Genomic DNA, 24,989 nt, shown 5'->3' on the forward strand with positions numbered 1-24,989 from the left:
TCTAGTAAAAAAACAACAACAAAAAAACAACAAAAGCAGGGAAACACACAATACAGTATTCCAGAACAGAGATGGGAACTAGCATCTGCTGTTAAGCATATACATATGCACATGTCTTTGTATGAGGTGCAGACAACTGACAGGCGCAACAAGAATGACATCAACCCGAACGCAGGCTGCAGCACGAAGCTTCTCATGCAAAATGCAAAGACACATCCTTTTTTCCTCCCCCCAACCAGGGCACAATTTTATGCAGCCTTACCTTCATGAAAGCAAGACCAAAATGAGAAAAGATACACAAAAATAACCACCCTTTTTTTTCATACAGCGTCTAGGTGGAGTTGTTTGGTGTGCATTAATATGTGCATACCCAGGATTTGATGATGATGCATCATCACCAGCAGGATTCCTGCTCAAATGGCATTAAAAAAAGCTGCTGTTGGGAGGTATGTGGCCAAATATTGTTCTAATTGGAAGGGCACTTCATCTTGCTGTCAGAGAAGCACTAAAAAGCACTGCTATTCCCATAAGGAGAGGAGCACAGCTTGATGTTTTTATTAATGTTGGAACTCTGATATATGTGTTTGCACTGTGCTTTCATCAGGGAGCATCGCCATAAAGAACACATATATTACAAACTGGTAAAAGACCCAGAAACGGTCCCATTTAAACACATCATCCCGCCTTCAACAGGAGCATGTTGCCAAAAAATAAAGTTTGCCATCAATAATTTAGAACGTCAACAGTAACCAGGGGCTTTTAGGCTGGGGGGTTAATGCAGGAACAGTTCTGAACACGCACCATAGTATTCAAATCCAGAAACAGCAGCACCGAGCAAACAAATGCCTCGTAAAACGGTTGAAAAAAAACAAAAAACAAAACACTCTGGAAGCACAACACACCAGAGAAAAGGATGGCACAATCTGCTCGTGCGCACGCACACACATGCACGAGTGGAACAAAAACACTTATATATGCGGTTTATGCAAAACTAGTTTCGCACACAGAAGAACTCTAAACTGACTCATGCAGACAAAAGACAGCCAGACAGACACACGCACGCACGCACGCACGCACGCACACACACACACACACACACACACACACACACACACACACACACACACACACACACACACACACACACACACACACACACACACACACACACACACACACAGGAACTAAACTGCCTGTGTGTTGGAGCTACTCAGCAGCACACCAAAAGCAATTCTCTGAAAATGGTGAAATTAAAGGACAGAATCCAGCCTGCGTATGGTTCTCACCGCCGTTTCCCCTCAATCAAACGTTTTATTAGGAATCGTTTGGTCCTGAAAGTCGTGTTCCAGGGAGGCAGCTGGTGTGATGACAGCAGTTTCTGGACAGACGCCGCCGCCGCCGCAGCACTTACTGCTCCCAATTATTTACACCCGGGGCTGTTGGTGTACCTCTAATTGAGCACAAGACAACTGCATGATTGGGCCGCCATCTTGTCCACACATTTATTCTTTGTACTGGTTTTTTTTTTATCATTTCAATTAATTTATCTAAAATTGCACCCCTGCAGGATACAATGAAAATCAAACCATCTACATATTTCTTTGTTTTGAGCTTTATCCATAGATTGACTGTATGAGATATCACATCTGGCAGGATATTCCTTTTAAATCTACTACCTTGCAGATGTTAAAAGTAAAAATGTAAATACTGCAATTTAAAAAGGCAGCTTTCTATCACAGGGTGAGATGTAGAAAAGCTCATGGGCATATCTGAGACCCACTGAGCGAATGGGAACTGTAAGAATCCATGGGGGCGGTCTGACAAAGACTAAAATATTGTTTAAAAAAAGGAGAAGAAGGAAATAGCACGGGTCTTTATTGATCCAGTGAAATTCCTATATGGTTCTGTTGGTTAAGAATCTACTGTACCTGCTTACTGAAGCGGTCATGGATGCCTCGGAATGTGGTGGCAGGATCCTCTTTTCAATCTGGGGAAGAAAGAGAAGAAAGCTGAGTAATCAATAAGATGTCAAGTGTCCTGCTTGTACAACCATCCTTCATATTTCAGACGGGATCTTCGCTGGGTCTTCCCTGCCATTGTTTAGATCCCCGCTGATGTGAAGAAGCGGCTTTTGAAGCAAAAGCTTGTCATCTTAACTAGAACTGGAAACTTTAGTGGCAGCATCGGTGTAAAAACAAGTAGTGATTGTAATGGCTGCTGGATATCTACATTTGTGTCTGCGTATTGTATCACTGCACCATCTCTACCCCCCAAACACTGCTCACTTCTGCTGTCTGGAAGCAGTAATCTGCTCCTGAGCCAGTGCTGCCGGGATTAGGCAGCGACTGGAGGCAGGATATACGCATCATTGAAGTGAGAGGACGCCACAGCAGCGAGGAGGCAAAGTCAAGAAAGGTGACATGGACACGCAACCCACACACACAAACACACACACGTGCACAAATGTGCACGCAGTGTATTAATAAAATAAAAACAACCCCTGCTGTATGCCTGCAGATGTGTGTATGTGTGCCTGTATCAGTGTTTTCATGCACCTTTCCCCCACCCACATTCAAATCCTACAAACTTCCAGTTAAAATGAAGCAGGTGCAATATTCGGAAACGAGCAACACCCCATATAGTTTCCATACTGCTCCCCGCTTTTCTCTGGCTCTTCTGTTTTCTCTCGTGCGATGCTAACCTAAGAACTACGATCTACAGCCGTTGTGTTGTAAACAGATAAAAACACGTGAAAAACACAAACTAGCAAACCGGGAAGCTGAAAACCTGTAAAGTAAAGAAATGGTGGAAGTGAAGTGGGTTCCACTGCTGTTGTGAAGCTCGAGGACAGACTACAGGTGGACAGCAGCGGCGCTTAGCGAGGAAAGGTGAGCATGAGCCGCCGCAGGTGGTGGCACACCCCCGAGCACCATGGCCAGGAGGCCCTGGGGGGGGGGCAGGACGCTAACAACTCCTATCTGCTTCTTTGTGCCTGGAGGAACAGAGGAGCACTGTCAGAGCCCCCTACAATCTTCTCATTTGTCCGCCTGTTTCTGCTCATCCTGTCAGTCAGAAGCCACCGGGGGGGGGGGGGGGGGGGGCACGCGGGCCTGACATCTATCTTGTGGGTTTTTCCCAAGCAAATGACAATCAAGACAGAGCTTTGGAGACAGTGCCGGGGTCGTTCCGCTGCCCGTAACGTCCTGCAGCAGGGCCGGTACAGCAGTACCTGGATGGTGTGGAATTGAATGCTTTAGCCTTGCTGGGGGGGGCTGGGCACCTGTGGGGTGTTTTAAATGTTTCCTTTTGTATTCAGCTCTGAGCTCTTAGCCATTGAAGTGCATTCTTGGAACATCTCAGTGAACGAGGGGCTGAGCAGGCAGGTGACACAGACACCTGTTATTTCTTATTCTTCAGGCTAGTTGCAAGTTGATCTTCTTTCCCTTTTTCTATATGTCACAAAGTCCTGCAATTAATCACTGCCGTCGCACGTTCGTGTCGCCCACGCTTGCCTGGCTGCTTCATCCTTTCATCGGAGCCTCTTAAGTGTGTGTAAACGTCCTGTTTGAATATTTAGCGACCTTCCAATTAGACCTTCATACACATACATTTTCTTACAGTTGTATGTGTTTGAATAGGCTGAGAGGCAGCAACAAAACCACATTTAGTCAGAATCAATCGATGGAAGGATGAAATATTGAAGGATGTCTCGCCCAAAGGCCTCATAAAGCAGCATGAGCATGAGTCTGGGGTGGACTGTCGGGCCTCGGTGACTGGCTCGGAGATCTTTGCCTGTGGTGGGACGGCTGTCGCACCACGGGGGGGGGGGGGGGGGGGGGGGGGGGGAGCCAACCTGCTCGCCCCGCAAGGCTGACACCGCTCTGAGCAGTTTGTGTTGGATTATGACCAGGTCCAAAATCTAGACTGTATAATACTTGATCAGTAACTCTGTAAGAGGAAAGGTTTATTTAAAAATCTTTGCAGAACATTTCTGAATCCCGGTACATGAGCAAGCCAAAACATGCTCCCTCCACAAAAGACATTCATATTATAATAATAGTAACATACTGAGCTAGCGGCACAGCTATAGATTACCCAACATGTATATCCAGCAATAAAAGGAGGAACTACCAGATGTCTGGTCAGGTGCATCGATGATAGTAAACAGGCGCTAATTAATAACAACCTGACTCGCTAAAATCAGAGAGGTAGGAAGGATGGAGGGGGAAGGAGAGAGAGTCAAAGAAGGGAAGAGAGAGAGGGGAAGAGGAGGGATCCTGGCAGAAAGGAAGGAACGATGGGAAGACAAACAGACCCAGATGCTGGTTGGCACGGATGGAGCCGTCTGTCCGCTGGTCCAGAAGCCAAAACCAGACAAGATGGAGACTCGGGCGGGCAGCAGGATGAGCAGCGTTGCGTCTCAAATGCTCAATGAAAGCAGCAAATCCAGGGGTAAAAGAAAAGCTCTTATTCCTGTTGTTGCCCCGTCGAAGGCTGAGTGTCCTGTCCATAGCTTCATTTTCCCCTTTCTGGCTGGAGCCAATGGAAAAGATTCTAGAGGATAGTTCCAAATTCAGAAGAGAGATGAGGCAGAAATCCATCCTTAAAACGTGCCTCATCCGTTCATCAGCACGCTCTTTCTGTATGCGATCCACCCCGATAACCCGGGTCTTGCTTTCTTTCCCTCACAATCGCTCCCTCTCTCTCTATTCTCCCCTCCTAAACTGATCAATACTTCATTTAAATCAAGACATTAGCACAACTGGAAGAAAAAGAGGGGAGAACGAATACGAACGAGCCTCCCGCGTTGACGGGACCGCCGACGCTTTGCGCTTTTCAACATTTGGTCAAAGCGTGCGGGGGAAAAGACAAAAGAGGGAAATATTCGCAAGAGTTGGAGGGCTGTGGTGCTCTTCTGGGCTGAGCTAGCGAGCCTCAGCCTGATCAATACGCATTTAAATCCAGAGTGAGGGGAGCGATCACAATAAGTCATCTCATCAGAAACAAGGCAAACGTGCGAACCCAATCATCATAACCATCCCCAATGACAACTGTTGGGGAGAACCAGGGCACTGATAGAGGCGTAATTCATATTTATTCAGCAGATTTTTTTGTATTAAAATCTCAGCTTGTAATTGTCTAATATATATGCACGGTCACATTTTTTCTTCATCTATTCCCATGATTCACAATGAGCGGGATCGATACTGCCGACTCCGGACGGCGCTCAACGCTCCGACTAAAAATGCATCTGCCTTAAATCATCTAAGATGCCACTGAGAAAACCACAGAAGAAGGAGGCTAATTTCCTCCACGCTCATTAAACGCTGGGGTGAAAGTTACCCGCTAATCTTCCTGTCCCTCGTTAAAACCCGGATATTTACCTGAGCGTGCGGCGATGTCGCCCGGCCTGGCTGGAGAGAACCGCGATTCTTCGGAAAGGGTCTCGTCCTGCGGAGACAAGTGACAAGGATACAGTCCGGTCGAGAATGTGGGGGAACAGGAGGAAGCAGCAGAGGAAAGAGAAGAGTGAAGGGCAGAACCTAAAGCCCAAAGCAGGCAGAACATGGCGTCTCAGGGGAATGTGCCCTTACATATATTCTGGCATCAGTGTCAACCAATGAGCAATTAGGTAGGCAAGACCAAAGTTATTGATCGGGTTTGGGCTCCGTTCACAGGGGTAACGGGCTAGCTGTTGTGTTACGGCTGTCAGGGTGGTGGGCTCAATAAAAGGTGAGGGCAGATCTTACCCTCCTCAGGCCTTGAACCCTTTCAGTGGCCCCACAAGGAGCCTGAAATGTGGCTTATGTAAATGCACATTTCAGGCTCCCGGGTGATACAGGGATGTGAAACTCCTGATCCTAGCCGATAACGAATACGGGCAAAGTTGGTCGATGTGACATCCGCTGTTTACCAACGTTGATGGGTAAGAAAAGAAAGGAAGCTAATTTTGTAAAATGCTGTGAAAACACTTAAAAACAGCAGAGACAAGTTTCCGAAGGCAAAAACCATGAATTACAGCTGCGTTTATGCTGTTCCTGATCCAACCCCCCACGGTGGGATTTGCACCCGCAACCTCCTAATATCAAACACATCTTGCTTTGCGCCATCACCCACCTCTCCGATAACAGCGGCTTCAGAAACGCACCCGACGTTTCTCCCATTCTGCCACAAAATCTACAAATGGAACTACAAATTTTAAACAGTGGCCTCTAAAATGAGTCAGAAATTAGCCTCCATCTGTTTCCAGTCAACACTCAATTATAATTAACGGCCAGCCCACAAAATGATGTTATCGGCTAAATGTCACATGAGTAAACACTAATCAATGAGGAGGCCTTTAGGCGCTGACAGATGTGGGGGACGTACGTGGAAATTAGGTTTCCAAATATATCTGGATGAGGGGGTTCATGAAATTTGTCACTTTTTCTGCTAAAATGCTAAAAGTGATGGTGCAGCCCTTCGCTGTTCACTCGGCATTTCCATTTAAACAACGTCTTTTTGTCAAAAAAAAAGCAAATCTATGAGAAAACAGAGTCCAGAACAATGAGAGGAAACACAAAACAAAAGCACTGATATGATTGTCCGTCCCTCGCAGCTTCCACTGCCTCTGCAGCGGAAGGACACCTTTAATATTTGGACTTTCTGTGGCACTCCAGGTTAAATCCCTAGCAACCGCCATAGCAACATACTCGGTGCTGGACGTGGAATGAATGGCAAGTTCCCTCCTTCACTAGCAGGGGGGAAAGTTAACGTCACTGATGTACACGCAAACATGACAAAAGTAGAAATGTTCAGATTAAAAATGACACTTTCATGATTTCGGTTTCTGCAGAATAAAAATGAATACAACAAAACAAAGTTTGGAAAAATACATAAATATGATATGCCTGTAGTATCACCAGCTACTTAGATAATAATAATAATAATAATAATAATAATAATAATAATAATAATAATAATAATAATAATAATAATAATACCTGTAACTCTTAACTCAAATGTTCAAAGGTACAGCAGCTTCCACTCGTAGTTGTGGCTCATATCACATGCAGAAAAGCGTTTATCACCAGCGAGGGCAGAAATATACTTACTAAGGCGCTCTGAGTAGCTATTAAACAAGTGTGGAGGTGACCTCTGTGTTAAGCAGCTGTGTCTCTGACATGCAGAGCTCCAAAGGCCATGTTAAATGGATTTTTCTGAGGTTTCATTCACTAAGATGAAAAAGGAAAGAATAAGAAGACTGTTTCAATTAAATGCTGGATGTTTCAGTGCTTTCAAAGTGCTGCTCTATCCCTCTGAAGGGCCCCGCTGGTGCCCACGTTTCCACGGTGGGGGGGACCAGGAGGTACTCTTCCGGAGTGAGGAACGTTTTTCTTCATTTAATCAGATTGACATGGTTTAAGAAATTCATCGTTTCCCTCTGGTCTCACCTAAAAGTATCAGTAACACGGACGCACGACTCGATCAGCTGATGTGAACTTTGCAGAAGGAGGGAGATGTTTGCCTGGACCCCCCCCACACACACACACACCACAGACGAGGATGTCCAACTGTCTGCAGGCGGGGGAAAGCTGTCTGCACCTTTGTGGGCCAGCACCAAATCAAATTATTGAAGGCAATGTTAATTTCGAGCAGCGTTTCATTATAAAGGGGAAAGATAACCAGCAACAAAGACTCTGTGTCCTCCTGACTAATCTAATAACACTTAATTTGTTTGCTTTAATCACATTTAATGATTAAGAAGCAGCAAGAGAGCTCAGCCATGTAGACGGAGGGATCTGGTAATCTGCCTGTCACGGCCCCCATCTGATTTCCTGCCATTCGTCACAGTGGGGATGACGGGACGAGACGACGTTTCAATCTTCAGCTCGGAGTGTGAGAGGAGCAAGTAGCTTCCCGTTGGGAGGGAATTTGGTGCTTTGGTGTTTGGTCATTTCTACATTTGGGCAGCCTGAGTGGAGCCTCGTGGGACCACATTTAATGGAAGGTGCTGGATTGTTGTGTTGATTAAAAAGGAGCCGTGCTTCACCGAGTGAGCCTGCACATTTTTGCTGAATAACAGAATGGGCGCGGCTCGATGAACAACGGGTGGGCGACGAAGGTGCCGTTTTCAGGGTTTTTTTGTCACACCCCCCCTCTCCGAGAAAACATTAAAATCCCTGTCCTCATCAGTGGCCGCCATCGCTCCAACCGAATCAATCCATCGTGTTCCGCTTGGCTTTGCTCTCCTCTGCTCCTGGAAAATCCAATCTTTTCCATGTCATCACAAGGCACATTCATAAGGACCCAGCCCCTTGATTATCTCCCCCCCCTCGCCGAAGCCTCCTCCACCCCCCGCTGCCTTACGCTGCGACGTATTAAATTAAACGAGGTGTCTGTTTGGGTCACCCTCGCTCCACACACACACACACACACACACACACTGCAGGTAATCAAGGCGCAGGACCCCACCCTGCTGGTTTTTGCGCCAGCCAGGCCGCATAAATTAGCATTAATAAGCTCTAGAGAGAGCAGCGGTACAAGAGGCACTGAAGGACAGAAAGGAGCAGAAACTAGAGGCTCCAGGAAACTCAAAGGATTGAAACAGTGGTGGCTTAAGTTCTGGCAACAAACGAAATCACAGATGAGGTTGAATTGTGCTCCATAATACTGACAACATCCATGCTGTTTGTCAAATATTGACTATTTGGGTGAAAGGATGCAGATGGCGACAATATGAAGATGCGTTATGCTGACAGAGGTCTCACTCTGGCAAGGTAAATTTGATTTAGGCCATATGATTAGATTCAATTATCTCGGAAAAAAGCTATGTTACAACGCTGCATGTGGGACTGACGCGACATCAGAATGATTAGTATTTATATGCTTGGCTGCGATTCTTCTGTGAGAATCTGTCAAAACGGGGGTGATGTATGGCGCACCAGACCGAGCGAGCCGTAACAATTACAGGAAAGTCATCACATCCCTTCTAATAGCTTTCTGCATCCATTTCCTGCCAAACAACTGTGCTCATCTTTATTTTCCCTCACAACTCAAGATCCCTCCCCCCTTTCTAATATCCTCCACACATACGGTCCTCTAGCGATAGCAAATTGACACTATAAACCATAAAGGTAACAGTTTTTCATAAAACAGGAGCCAACTCTAATGAGATGTCCTGATTGCATCTGTGGGTGACGGAGGCCAACGAAACTTTGGCTCGACTGCCGGAGCAGCAGCGTCTGATAAGGCTGCCTTAGGAATATCTATAAGGAGTATAATTGGATTTATGGCTGCACGGTAGCTCTACATATACAACACCTTCATGAGCTTACAGGAACCATCTGGACCAGCAAGCATTTCTATTCATGTCTGAGGAGTCATGCGGACGCAAACACATATGATCAAGCCGCTGTAGCGTCAAAACAAGGGTTCCAATAATTCCTCGACAGAATACCCCCCCAACACGCGTTCCACAGCCCTGATTATTGCCACTTCCATATGTGCACGTGTATGTCTAGTAGGTGGATGAATAACCAGCCGAAGTCAAACCAATAATCCATTCGACTGTCACCTTTACAGGGTGAGAAAGCACCGTAAGAAATTTTTGGTTTATTTTAAAGCAACAAATCAAATTAGGACTCCAAGAGCACGCTTTACAGGAAGTGCTTTTTTAAAGAACTAGGGATGGCACAAATTGGATCATCTAAAAATAGAGATGGATTTCAAAAGCAACCGCCAGGTTTAGGAGAAGCTGGAAATGCCGCCGCTCGACAGGAATTTTAATTAATGCTGGCTGCTCAGTCAGCAGCACAGCAACCTACTTCTGCTCTTTACAAATAAACAAAGCTGGGATTCTTTTCATCATGAACTAAATCACACCGCCGCCACTGATGGGGGACAGCTTCTCTTTCATGGCTTCACAGTTTCATCTTTCGTGATGGGGCGATGAAAGAAACATGAAACGAAACCTGACACATGTCAATAACTGACCTGAAAAATATTCACGTCTCGTTTTTACGTTGCTAACATATTAGCACGCCGCTACACCGTGAAAATATCTACACACGTGATGTCGGACCTGACTTCTACATTTTTAAAAATCAGTTATAGTTGTTTTAAATTTGAAAAAAATGGGAAGCCGTCATCCTATAAACTCGAATATACGTTCCATCCATTCATCAGCCCATCATGGACAGGTCGTCGGGCCACACACACCTTATACTCACAGCGAGAGGCAATTTAGAAGCTATAATCCAGCTAATGTGCATGTTTGGGACCGTGTGAGTGGCCAATAAACCACCCAGACAGGCTCAACATAAAAAAGCTCGAACCCAAACCCTTGTTGCCATGAGGTGACTCTCCAAACCTGACATACATCTCTATGTGACCTTGGAGCCAAGGAAGAGGCGTCCCAGAGTTAGCAAAACACACTAGTTCTGTCTTTCCAACACACGTCCAATCCAAAACCTGCGACGGGGAGCGTCCCTGCAGGACAGGATGGCGAGGAGGCCACAGCTCCGCTCCCTAACGCAGGGCAGGTGACAGAGCAGTGACCGTAGATGGCTGCAAAAGGAAACAGAAGGGAGCGGGAGGAGGCTACGGGGTGAGGGTGACGAACAGGAATTCAGCTGGCATGTATATTGCTGCCAATTCCAAGACACCCATTCCATCTGAGAGCTCATCAGCTGTCAAATTGGGAAAGCGATGGGGATGTGAGGGCTGCAGGAATCTCAACAAGGCCTGAAGTTGGCACGCCACTGAGACCTAATCAAAACACAATCACGTTCACTGCCAGAACCGACTCGCGCTCCAACACCATTCTCTGTGCCGCCCCGCTTTTTTTTATTTTACACAAACACTTTTAGACAAATGCACATATTATCACACACACACACAGAAAAAAAACATTAACTTGAAGTCACACATGGACAAACACATATTGTGCCATGCAATCAGACTTTGGCCCATTTCAAACCATCCAGAGCTCAGAGGCAGAAAGACGATGTATAAAAGTCAGTGCAATATGCTGTCTTATCTCTGGTTATGACCCATGACTTGGGTTTATCTCCATTATACAGTGGCTCATTCCAAAAGCTTCACCTCTGTGGGAGATTACTGGCATGAAAGACCAAAAAGGCAGCAACCGCGGTGTTGCATATACGGCTCGGTTCAAACAGTTCTCAGGATCACTTTAGCCTTTCTCCCTAATGCCCCAAACCTTCGGACCGGCGTGTGCAGCTCCACGGCCGAGTCCACTCATTTAGGTGTAACGCCATCAGATCTGACCAGCTCCCAGGTCAGCAGCCTCTCACCCTCCACACACAGACCACATGCTATAGCGGCCTCCTGCTGCAGGCTGCTGAGTTTAGAATCATTTTTTGTTATGGTTTCATCTTTAATAAATACAGGATATAGTTATGTCCATACTATCCTTAAAAGAAACCACCTTTCTTTCTTCACATAAACACATCTTTTCCTTTGCTGCTACTGATGAAAGGGTGGGAATATTTGAGTAGAGATATTTCAGCCTTCTCTCCACGAAAAAAGAGTCTATCCTTGTGGCAGAGTCAAGTGTCCCGTACAGAAAAAACCTCAGAGCCCTTCAGGTTTGTTAATGCGCGTCTTTATGCAGTCGGTGGACGCGTCATTGTAGCGACAGGTTCAGAAAAAATGGAGCCGCTCTAGTAAAGGGCGACGTGTGCAGCGACCACTCGACGACGCGCAGACATGAGCACACATTAAAGAGGTCGAGTAAAACAGAGAATGCAAATCTATTTATCTGTCATGTACGTTTCTCAACCTACAGACAGAAAATCAGCTGAAATGATCTCAGGAGAAAAGAGCTGCACGTTCAGACAACCGCTCCTGAATGTGACAACAACAAAAAGGGCTGGTTGTGTCTAAAATCTTATCAAAGATGTTTACCTCCCACAAGATACAGAAAAAAATGCATTCACAGAAAATGAAGGGTTACAAATAAGGAAAGAACAGGAGCTCTGATGATAAGTAGGTGGGGAACAGACATCTTTTCATAGATGCAGCTAAAGACAGAGCAACAACACAAACACAAATCTTTCCCAGTAAACGCCGTTTACTCAGTGTCGGACTGCGTCTTCTCAGACCTAAAGGTCACCCAAAAGTGTAGGTTTGAGAGCTTCTGCCTCCAGGACAGGCAGGTCACCAAAACTAAAAGTAAAAACTTTGTGTTGCGCTTCCGACCGTTGAGAGTCGGAGGCTGGCGCAGGATGGTGACACTGACAACACAAGGGGAAGCAGCCGGAATACCTGGTCCAGAGGAAAGGAGAGTGAATCTTCAGTGCCTACACAACAATAGCTGCCCTCGTGTGAAGGATTATGGGGTTTAGGTTCTATAGCGGAGCCGCAGATACATACACGAGTCCGCAGAAAAAAGGGCCGCAGCTTGCTATCAACCCAACAGTGACGTGGCACAGGGGCAGGATATGCCATTCCTGACAAGTGCAGTGTAGCAGACTTAAACACCCCCCCCCGCCCCCTTCTCTCCCTTTTCTCTCGTCTCCTTCGCAGTCCCTTTCTGTCAAGTGGCACACAGGAGAAAGAGCCAAATGGCTGTGTCTGCTTACTGGGGCAAGTGAACATCTGAAATGACAGAGGGTGACGTTGGCTTGAGTGCTGGAGAAGATGCCTGGAAGCTAAGTGAAGGACCATTAGGGAGACGTTGATAAGATGCATGCATGTAGACAGCCCCGCGGTGTTCACCTTGAACAGCTCGGCGTCGGGGAGCGCTATCGTACAGTGAGAGAAGCGCATCAAACTCCAATAAAATGCCACGGTGGCTGACAGGAAAATCAAAGCCGTGCCCGTGCACATGCCAAAAGGTACCGTGACCTATCCGCACCGCTATTATTCATGCACGGTGACTGGCTGCTGGTTTGATGGCTTCCCACTTTAGCTGACATTCATGTGTAGGTGAACTAAGCAAAAAGCTTTTAGGCAAGAGCAACACTGATGAAGAGCAGCAGAAAAGACACTTTGTGCTGAAACAAAAGCCCGAGCAACGACGCCTCATATGTTCCCAGTTAATCACAAACCTATCGCACGAACTTTCATACAATTTAAGCTGTGGCCTAGTTTGGTGATATATGTGAGGTCGTGGACATATTGTGGTGGTAAAGAAATTAAAAATGCATCCACAAATAATAAACTGTTGTCATGTTTGCTGTGCATGACAAACACTGGAGGGCTGAAACAGAAAACTGCCTCTCTGTCTTTTTCTGGCCGTGTTTGCAGAGTTGGAAACATCCTAAATAATTGATGTTGTTAATAACCATCTCTGTCCTTATGGAGCAGATCAGCCTTGTCCAAACACTCTCTCACTCTCTTTCTCTCTGTGTGCGTGCGTGCGTGTGTGTGTGTGCCTGTGATAATGTTTAAACAGCGAGGTGAGTGTGTACATATGAATGTGTCCGTGATATCAGCGGGAATTATCACAGACTGGATGGAATTGAGTGATGCGGCAGGCGAGGCCGGCTCCCTTTGTTATGTTACTGATGGTCGTGTATTGAATTATCCAAGCAGGAATGTGGTGCAGGAACAACAATTTGCATATATATATTTGCATTAATGTGAGGTTACAGCATGAAAATGTCACAATGGAGGTAACCTACATTTCTGCACCGGCTCCTTTGATGAGTAAACCTCTCACAGTGTTTCTGATCCTCCTTTTTAGCTTCATTTGTGGTTAAAAAAGGAATAATAATACTGGTTTACTTCTCCTGTTGTCTACCAATCTTCTCCTCAGGAACAAACCAACAGAGGAACAATGGCTCCCTGTAACCTTGACATTCACAGACAAATGAATGATGGGATGGAAACTAATCAGTCACTCATCCTCATCCCAGCCGATTCTCTGTTTTCATTTCTCTGTGTTCTGCTGGCCCCCGTCAGTGAGGCTGTCAGGGAGCAGACCATTTCCCCCCCTATTTTCCAAGATGGGAGGCATGAGGAGGAGGTGGGGCATGTTCTCAATAAGGATGACCTTGGCAAAAGTCTGATGATTTGAGGCGAGCAGTAATATCAATAATAATGGAGAAATGAATAAGCTCTAATGCCCTGGCCTGGGGGTGAGAACACAGGGGTGGATGCGGCGCAGGGACAATGGTGGCTATAATTGTCTGGTCGAAGGTGAGGGGGGGGGGGGGGGGGGTGAGGCGTGCACCAGCGGACAGAGGGAAGCAGGAAAGGAAAAACGATTGGGGCTTTAGGGTGGTGGCGGCATTGGCGGTGGGGGTAAGTGCACGATTTCCTTAGCAGCAGTGTGGTGCTGGAGTCCACGCTGTCACACGTCAAAGAGGGAGCAAATCAAAGGCAGCTCTTTTGATGAATATAAAACAGAGAGTCCTGCTGAGATGCGCCCTCCCTCCCTCCCTTTCTAATCACCGAGCTGCAGAGGCGGCAGGCTGCGCCAATCCCCTCAGCCGAGCACAAAATAAAAGGAGGGCAGAAACACGGAGAGGGGGACAGAGAACGCACGCAATCACAACAAAGGCTGCTTTATAATAGCAATAAACATTTGTCCTCTCGAGACATCGCCGCAGAATGATGGGTGTGGTGCGGCAAGATGCGACACAAGATGGAGCGGCATCAACGCATTTTTAGCCTCCACTCAGCTCTCGGAAAGGGCTCAGCGCAAAGAAGCGTGCATCCATTTTAATCTGTCCACAAGGAGCCACAGTTATCTACCAGTCTAGAGCAGGAAGGACAGGGCCAGGCTGCCAAAACCAGCATATACACACCTGAAGACAGACAGGCAGGCAGGCAGGGAGACAGGCAGACAGACAGACAGGCAGGCAGGGAGACAGGCAGACAGACAGGCAGGCAGGCAGGGAGACAGGCAGACAGACAGACAGGCAGGCAGGGAGACAGACAGACAGGCAGGCAGGGAGACAGGCAGGCAGGCAGGGAGACAGGCAGACAGACAGACAGGCAGGCAGGCAGGGAGACAGACAGACAGGCAGGCAGGGAGACAGGCAGGCAGGCAGGCAGGCAGGGAGACAGACAGACAGACAGACAGGCAGGCAGGCAGGGAGACAGACAGACAGGCAGGCAGGGAGACAGGCAGGCAGACAGACAGGCAGGCAGGCAGGCAGGCAGACAGACAGGCAGGGAGACAGACAGACAGACAGACAGACAGACAGGCAGGCAGACAGACAGGCAGGCAGGCAGGCAGGGAGACAGACAGACAGACAGACAGACAGGCAGGCAGGCAGACAGACAGGCAGGCAGGCAGGGAGACAGGCAGGCAGACAGACAGACAGGCAGGCAGGCAGGCAGGCAGGGAGACAGACAGACAGGCAGGCAGGGAGACAGGCAGGCAGGCAGGCAGGCAGGGAGACAGACAGACAGACAGACAGACAGGCAGGCAGGCAGACAGGGAGACAGGCAGGCAGACAGACAGGCAGGGAGACAGGCAGGCAGACAAGACAAGACAAGACAAGACGGACAGACAGACAGACAGACAGACAGACAGACAGACAGACAGACAGACAGACAGACAGACAGACAGACAGACAGACAGGCAGGCAGACAGACAGGCAGGCAGACAGAGACAGACAGACAGACAGACAGACAGACAGACAGACAGACAGACAGACAGACAGATAGATAGATAGATAGATAGACAGACAGACAGACAGACAGACAGACAGACAGACAGACAGACAGATAGATAGATAGATAGACAGATAGATAGATAGATAGATAGATAGATAGATAGATAGATAGATAGATAGACAGATAGATAGATAGATATGCTCTCCATCTGCCATCTTTGAGAGCGACTTTTCAGTGTTGACAGAGATACCTGTAGAAAGGTGCTTTAAAAGAAAACCTGTGCCGCTGCCCTTGCACCATGGAGGAATGCCTTTGTTAATTCGAAAGGCTCACACCATCTGTTTCTACTTTTTTTTGTTTATCAATATTTTCTTTCTTTATTTAATTATTTTTTTCTTTTTTGGACCATGTAGTGCAAAGAATTCTTTTCCTGTTTGCAGAAATACTTAGTTGAATGCACCAGTTAAAGGCTTTAGGACGTATTTTAGCTTATTAAAGATGTTTTTATGCCAAATAATTTGCCTGCACATTGAAAAGATTCTATTGTGATGAGTCAGCCAGCCAGCCAGTCTTTATATTTACACATATACGAGATCCAAGATAGTGACTAAATTGTGTAAAGAATGCAGTAACTAAAGAAAAGGTATTTCCACTGATTCCATCATGTTATAAACACATAACTCATCATAGAAATGTATAACACGTTTTAAAAATATCTCTCATTCAGTTGGAAGGTTTACTGCCGTCTACTGTAATTCAACTACAAATACAAACGACTTTTGACATCAGATATGTGGTTAAATTAGAGGATAGAAACAGAAAAAACCTCATTCAGCACCAGACAACTTAAATCGAATCAGTGTCTTGAAAAACAGGAAAGAGACTTGAAGAGGTTGGACCCTGGAGAACTGTTGCTGGTTCCGCTCCTGCGTGGCTCAGAGCTGGACCTGGAGTCCTGTGTTCAGCAACTTACAACATATTGCACTCTCCTTTCACATATGAATGAGAGGTTTAGCAAGTGCAACAGAAATGGTTCATCTGGGCTCTTTTGCTCCTCTGCCTGAACAAAAGTTAGAATATGATAAAGAAAAAGCCAACTGTGATCGACATGGAGTCTGCTGTCTCTGACCAGGCGTGGTCAGATCTCTCTCTGTGAATATTCAGGACGCTGGTGTGGAAACAGCCTTCCGTTGTCTGGCTTCCATACTGAGCTGAATTAACCCAGTGTTTCTGTGTTCACACCCAAATATTTTAGCATATGACTGATGGCAAACAAGTTTGCTGGCAGCAGAGCAAACTGTAACTCTGGAGAGACGCGGAGACAATAAATATACAGTAGAATACAGAGGAGCCAAGCTGAGAGGGAAACTGCTGCAGCTGCCAAATACAGAGAAGAAGTGAAGCCCAGACTGTGTGGATGCATGAAATAATGACCTGCTGTCATCTGGATAACTCAGCGGCATATATCTGTGCATGTACCGCGCATTCGTTAACAGATTTACATTTGGCACGGTCCTTAGCCTGATGCTCTACGCTGCAACACAGCGCAAAAACCAAATGAGGAAAGAAACAACTAAAGTGTGTGCTGGAACCAGCAGGAACAGATTGATGGAAATAGCTCCGAGTCACAGCAGAGAGACAGGAAGGCTAAAACGGGACAGCTGATGCTGTGTGTATAAGGTTGGGGTAACCCTCCGCTGGGGCCAGAGCTTTTTAAAAATGCCCTTGGAAAGATCAAAAACCTGAGGAAGAAAAAACAAACATTCATTTTCTTGGCTTGAACATTGGCTTTTTTGTGTGATGAGAAGTTGCTTTTGCTCAAAGGAAGCTTTTCAACGTTCCTCTGAATTGGAATACATTTGTGATCGATGGTTAAAGAACATCAGGTATTTCCTCATTTTAGGTTCATATTAAGTCCAAAAGTAAAGTTTGGTTGATGAAACACTCGATTGAAACGGTGTTTTTTTATCTCAAAGGTGAAAAAGGTGGCTTTCTTTTCAAGTCAAATCTTAAAATCTTTAATGAAAGGCCAGACTATATTCCCTAAAATCCCCACTCTGCTTGTTTATGTGCCGTCTGTTAACCACAAGTGAAGGCTGACCCACAACTCAAAGGATACTGATTAATACTAGATTATTCTGTATTGATAAAAGTTAACAGACCCGTGTCTGCAACTCAGATAACAAAGGCCTGTGCTCCAGCACCACGACCACCCTTCACTTTCTCCTCTTTACGTTGCCTCGCGGCCGCCATCCTCACCCCCGCCGGAGGGAGCGCTGCCTTTGTGGCCGTGCGACTGCCTGACCTCCCTCTGGGCGCCGCTCCTCCGCTGCTCCCCGGGCAACATTTCTGCGTGACACCAGAGTCCGCTCCCACCCAAGAAAGTGACACATGCATGGGTGTCGCTGCCGCTTCACCTCCTGCCTGCTGAAGTATGAGGCAATTTCCTGCAAGTGGTGCACGGCGAGAGAGAGCTGGCGAGCCGGCTCCGTGGCTCTCTTTGATACTGTCAGGAAAGAGTAATGGCCCTCTGCAGCAACAGCCACTGCAGCCTAACAGAGTGTGACTTTGGTCCTGTTTTCTTATGCATTACAACCACGGTGAGTAAGAAGGGGATGGCAAAAAGACGGAGAGAGCGAAACGGGAAAACGAGTGGACAGGAAAAGACAAACTCAGACGTGTCATCAGAGCACATTTGTGAGGTTCCCCAACAAGCATCAGGGGGAGATAACACTGCGCAAGACGTGGGGGCAAAAACTTTGTCGGCAAAGCCTGAGGCAGGAAACCTCATATCGTTACAGGCTCGGCGGACTTTAGCACACGGGATCTCTGGGAGGTCGGAAAACGTGCTAGCTCGGCATCCACGACTGGTTCCATTGTGCCAGATGTTGCACGTTCAATAGGAGATTTTAAAGGGGTTTGATATTCATCGCAGTTGAAAACAAAGTGGGCAAAGAAAGCTGCGGCGTGGCCGTTCTCCGAGGTGGAGCTACAACTGCAATGAAGCTGTAATAATTCAGCACAACGCGCCACTTGAAACTACACAGCATGATGATTCAAGAGGAGATCAACCGTCGTCAGGCTGACCAGAGCGTTCACCCACCCGAGTTCTGTCGACAGCAACGGACTCCTCGTCAGGGTCTTCCTCTTCTTCTGGGATAGAGGCAGGAAAAGCCCCTGGACAGGTCACCAGTCCATCCCAGGTCACTTACGCATCCATAATGAGGAACAGCGTGTTTTTCTGACTACTACCCACATGCAAACTCATCACGGAGAGGTCGGACCTGGAAAGGAACCTCCATGCAAGGCGGCATAAATATAACGCGGACATTTTCATACAGCATCATTAAAAAACGTTCTTTTTGTGCTTCCCTCCTCCCAAACAGAGGCATTATGCATTAATAGAAAAAGAGAAACGGTAACAAAGTGGATAAGCAGACGGGGGGTGTCTGCAGCCTGTGGCCCCGGGCCGTGCACCGACAGCGAGGGGCTGGCGTGCACACTGCGTGAGACCATCTCAGAGCGGTTGGGCTCTTCTCGCAACTACTGGGGCTGTGTTGGCTGCACAGTAGGTCAAAGGAACTGCTGCCCGCTCTGGTTTTATGTCTCCTAACAATATATTTCAAGCAAGAGCGGCATAAACTGCAAAGCTGATGTCAGAGCCGGTCTGAGTGCGCACCCTCTCCAGGAACCATGAACACTTGGGCAGCACTTTCCAAAACCCTGGTGCTCGTCTTTACGTCGCACTTCACCCCGGACAGTGCAGTAAAGAAGTGATTCCAAACGTGATGTTACATGTTTCTAAAGGGGGCCATTATACGGTACAAGTGTATGCTTGGGTTTTTAATGGCCCGATGCTAGCCACAACAAGCCCAGATCGCCATGTGAACCCCGCGTTCCATTTCGTCTTAAATCACATAAAGCATCCTGTTTGATCTCCATCCGCTGTGACAGAGCAGCACCAGCAGACCCTCTAAATGAAGCACTCAGAGCTCAAGCAGCAGGCAGCAACGTCAAGCAGAGATGGGCAGAATATATGCAGATCTGCTAGGAACACAAAAAAGCAGACATGAGAATACACGGTCCTTTAATTAACGACGACGGGCTGGAGGCAGATGTGTTACTCCGGGACATAAAAGAGAAGATTGCTGCCGGGATTTTCATAAATTGCTCCCAGGATCAGTCGTTTGCCGAATAGAGGCACAAAGTTTCGTTTGTGTCATTTGTTGTCATCAAGGCTTGAAAAAGGCACTACACCCTTTTTGATCTTCACAGGTCATAGTTCTGGTGATTAGCCGCGCTCATTACCATGATTTTCTAGAGCTACAAAGGGCACAGACGCTCTGAGGTCTTGTGGGGGTTCTTAAAGACCTCTTCACTGCATCTAAAAAATAGCTTTTGATCTCCATGAAAATACACGGTCCACAGAAGGTCTGGGGTAAACCGTGAAGTGGGGCAGGTGTTCCTGGATGGCGCACAGGTGACCCAGAGTCTTTTCATCATTTGTCTTCTATTAGAGCTTCCAGGCAACGGGCCGTATTCTTCCAGACGCCACCAAATGGTGGCCTGTGTGTCAGGGCCTGGACCAGGTCACAGATCTATTCAGAACCATGAGTGATTTCTAACAGCTAATGGAGAGAATGTAACTCATCATGTATTATTCCTCTCCTTCCTGATGCGGCGTTAAAAGGTTACCAAGAGACCCGACACAGATTTACAGAAGAATGAACCGTGTACAAAACTCAATGAAGCAGTTCCAGCCCATAGACGCCCACGCGAACGTTCAGGTTCCAGAACATTCTGCGATGGAGGAGGGAAGAGGAGCTGTAACATACAGAAGATGATATGCTTTCATATGTGTTGGACCTTTGTCACCAATGGAGGCTGAAGCAAGTCAGCACATTTGTGTTAAAACATTAACAACATATTTGTGACCTTCTCTGCATCCGTGCACCCCATCATCCATGTACTGCATGTGTGCAGTCTTAATATCTCATTTTTTCCCATATGGATATATTTTCCAATAAATTTTCCCTACTCCAGCATTTCTATCAGCTTCACTTAGTGGCCGAGTAAACGCTATCATAATAAAGGTGTAAAACAATCAGGCCGAACACCTCGTAAATGCCTCCACCCCAATTAGCTGCTCCTCCGCCGAGGCGATCAGGGCTGCAGTCAAGGTCAGAGGTCACTGTAGTCATTTAGTGAGAAATCAGAATGATTAGGATTTCCTTTTAGAAACTCCACAGGAAACGTGCACACAGGAAACGTCACAAAGTGCTGACGTGGTGGCTGGGGGGGGGGGGCAACGATAAAGAGGAGGAAAGGGAGCAGAGGGGAGATGGATGAGAGGGAGCAGAAATAAATACAGGAAATACAAATTCTTAGTTCCACAATTGCAACAATTCAGAGCCCTGAAATTGAGGCGTATTTTTGGTAACCATTCCAATACGAGGGGGGGAAAATACACTTTTTGGCTCCCCGATGAGCCAAACCAGCCCACGTAGGCTGAATGATGTGGTCGGGCAAATTATAAATGATAGCGCCATGGCGAAATGACATAAAGGAAATAATAAAACGTCTAGTGGGGGTGTGATGAACATACACTGCAAATGTGCACTTCACTAAACAACCTACCGAACACAATTATATGAAATTGGTGCAGCTATGGAGAATTTCTATTCTGGCGTTAGCACAGTCGACCTTTTAATGGAGGGCTGTTAGGTGATAGCTGTGTGTGGGCCTCTGCTCTGGGGTCCCAACAAATCCTTTCCTTTAGAGCTTTTATAGACTGGCTGTGCTGGTTTATGACCACAGTCCTTAACCTAGAGAGGGAACTAACGTGTCCAACGATGGTGTCTGAAGGCCAGTACCACCAGTCTCCCATCCTGAAGAGGAGACAAAGGAGGAAGGAGGAAGAAAACAAGCTAAACAAGCTAAATGGTGCACGTAACTGGGTCTTAAAGGCTTCCTGCAGTCCCCAGGAAGCAGCTCAGGCTAACGTAACACCTCCTGCAGCTCCTCCTCGCTCACTTCCTGCATTTGCCACATTAGAGTGACAGTACACCTGGATAATTGTAATATTGACTCTGATTCAATGGGCCCTTTTACGTACAGCCCATGAATGACTCGACAGTTGTATCACTAGTTTTAGTAATTGCTACCTGTTTGCACTGGACTGGTAACAGGAATGCCTGGTGGGAGTAAAAATGAAGGTTCTGGGGTTCTGGTTTACAGGTATAAAGAAGAATGAGAGGTTCAGATGACATTTGTTTTTCCAAGAGGATTTTTTTTTTGTGAGAATTGTGACATCGAAACCTGATGGAATTTGACAGCATGGTCAAAGTGGACAAAAACGGACCGACAAAGTTTTATAAAAGTTGACTTGGTGTGGTGAAATACTTGCAAAAATAGAGAGGCCCAAATCCCTGTACATGGTAACACACACCTCCTTCTCTCCTCCTCGCTCTGTGCATCTTAATCTCACACTCATATTTTTCATGCCTTCTCCTGGCTCACCCAAACATCCCACCATATCTCATGCTTAGACACAATTGGGAAATTTCAATCCCCTTTTCCACACCCCCCGACAAATTCCTTTCCTAATTACAGATGCATTTCAAAGCAGGCATCATTATATTTTTAGACCCATTTCTTTCCAAATGCACAGAAATCCTTCATGCTGGTTCCCAAGGGTTCCCTTTTCCTCTCCTGTCATGCTCTTATTAGTCTGTTTCTGCCTCTCCCTGCTGAGGGAACCACATTGTTATTCATTTTCTGTCTCTCTGACCTCTGTGTGGATGGAATTCATCGAGCCCATCTCTTGTTCTTTACATTCCTTTAGAGACAGGAAGACTACTGTCTGTTGCAGCTATTAAAACATAAACACCATTAAATAAAAATGTGCTGCAGTGTGATGTGGTAGAAAAGGAAAGGCAAACATCAGAAAGCTTCTACTGGCTTTTTGGATCAGAATATGGAATTTAGCTATGAAAAATGTGCATCCATCTGAAAATAAAAAAATGACTTCATGGTGCAACACGAATTCAGACAAACCTTAAATTTCTTTCTAAAACACCACTTTCGTTACACATTTACAAAAATGTAATAACAGTAGTGAGATACATGAGCACCACAATAATGGGGTTTGAATTAGCATCAGCCAGTTTACAGTCCAACGGAGATCTTCCGGGTCTTGTGTTTTGGAATATTTGCAAAGAAATATTGCATTTATGGCACTGCAATATTTGGGTTTTCTGCTGAATAATTTAGGCTGTCCATGTGCTACCGCGGCTGTACCGCCGGCTTCAGTACGTTATTTTATTCCTGAAAGGATCAGACAGCGTGGTGTTGGACGGATATATTCTAATGCTTCAGAGCACGCTCTGACGGCTGCTGCTGGCTGGAGGGGCTGGCAGGCAGAAAACAAAGGAGAAGGTAAATTATTTTTCACTGCGGCCAGTATTCTTCCCATTAGCTACAAATATTAAATAAGTTATGGACTTTAACGAAGCCCTTTACCCCCCAGGCATTGCTACACACAAGACTGGAAGCAGAACAGATGATTAAATGGAGGATGTTGAACGGCAACACAATCTCTCCATTTGTGTCACACTGTGTGGAGATTACTGTAGCGACAGGCTGATTGGCAATTAAAGCACAGATGTTGGTGCCTTTCAAATGTCCCAAAGATAAGGAACTAAGCAAAGATGGCCACTTGTGTGTTCTGGACGTCGTTTGTATTCTGACAACATGGAGAAAGGGACTTGGCTCATCTTCACCATCCTCACTCGTCTTCCTGATTCAGCCAATCAGTGACCTGGAGAAGCAGAGTTTTCCTGACCTTTTCAAGCATTCTGATTCATCTTCCCGAGAGGCGAGATACTCCTGCTTGTGCACGCACAACGTGCACGAAAAGAAATGTAACATGAATGGAAACGTAGAGAAGTTGGTACATTTATGCAATTTGTTGCAGAAGTTCCTGGTTAAAGAGAAATTTTAACATGAATCATAAAAAAAAAAAAACTTTTGATGATTAATTAGTGTTTAATTTATCTTTACATATATAAATGAGGTATTTGTGGGTTGGGATACATTGTCACACCTTTCTTACATGTGTAAGACTTTAACTTTTACATTTATTTAACAACCTTGAGGTTAATGGAAATAACGGTGCCACCAGAGTTTGAATTTAAAAGTTTTACTACTGAATATTTTCCCCCAAAATCTGACCTTGAATTTGAAAAATCATCACATTCCTAGCACACTTTTTCTAAAAAAAATGAAGCCTCAGTGTTGTGAAATTGTCAGTATTGGAAATTTAGACATAAAAAAATACTGAAACATCTGAAATCCAAAAATTAATGCACAAACCTCTGTGTAACCAAGGAGAAACATAAGATCCCTGCAGGAACTCGTTCAGCTTGTAGCCAATCAAAGGCCACACCACTGATCATGTGACCCCACCACAGCAGCGACCAGATGCCACCTTAACTGTTTCAGCTACGCGTCACTGGAGCTGCCGTCTTTGGGAGCCCAAGATCTGATGTTCCCTGGCCAGAATGACGTGTTTGAATGGACAAACGTACATTTTTCTGACAACAACTTGTTTGACCGATTTTCACGAAATATGATTGATGACACTGTAATATTAGGAAACCCGGAAACTGTTGTTTTTCCAAATTGCCTTAATTGGTCCTTATTCTGCTTCCTCATCACAGCTAGTGTAGTTTATCCCGTATGCTTGTTTTATTCATTGATTTTATTTAATGGTAATTGATGAAGTAAACAAGACTACTCACCTGAAACTCGCTTATCCACAAATGACATAAATATTACAGACTAACTTTTGAACATTTTTAAATTCATGCTATGAAACACAGAGTTGGATACAGGAATGTAACATATAAAACAGAAGCAAATGATAGAAAACCCATTTCCAAACTTCCCAACAGATGTTGCCTTGCCAAGAGTGGGATGTTTGGCTCTGACAGGTGCTGCAGCCGTCAGCCCTCATTGTCTGAAAGGAGTAGTTGTCATATAGCCTCGAACTACCCCTTTAATTGCTTTGAATCCAGAAGATTTTTGAGATCCTCTGTCGCAAACTACCACTTTGAAGGTGCAACGTGAAATTTTGCATGGTGGTGCTGCCTCCAGCTGCTGACAACCAGTGATGAGATGAAAAAGTGATGCTGTCACTGCCGTCCTGTGGTTCAGAGTCTGAGGCTGATCACATATGTCTATGCATGGTCTCATCAGGCCCCCATTGTTCTTCAGGATCAACAGGTAGTAACGCTCAGAAAATGCTGGGAGAGCAAATGGCACTGACAGTAAAGCAGCATCCGTTTCCAGAGGGAAACGCCAACAATAATTCACAGAATATGTGCACCAGGGTGCAGTAGCACCAGCACTGA

General features: G+C 46.1%; 1 long non-coding RNA gene across 1 annotated transcript in view; it reads right to left on the reverse strand.

The window, feature by feature from the left end:
- Window positions 1-3,841: 3,841 nt before the first annotated feature.
- The window catches only part of LOC105417293 (uncharacterized), a 42,778-nt gene continuing 21,630 nt past the window's right edge, over window positions 3,842-24,989 (reverse strand). Inside the window, exons 3-5 of the long non-coding RNA XR_003890523.1 lie at window positions 5,385-5,451; window positions 4,316-4,554; window positions 3,842-3,924 (exon numbers count right to left, since the gene is read on the reverse strand). This is a non-coding gene — a long non-coding RNA (uncharacterized lncRNA). The remainder of the gene's footprint in view (window positions 3,925-4,315; window positions 4,555-5,384; window positions 5,452-24,989) is intronic.

This window comes from Takifugu rubripes, chromosome 13, assembly GCF_901000725.2.
Source record: "Takifugu rubripes chromosome 13, fTakRub1.2, whole genome shotgun sequence".
Taxonomy (NCBI): domain Eukaryota; kingdom Metazoa; phylum Chordata; class Actinopteri; order Tetraodontiformes; family Tetraodontidae; genus Takifugu; species Takifugu rubripes.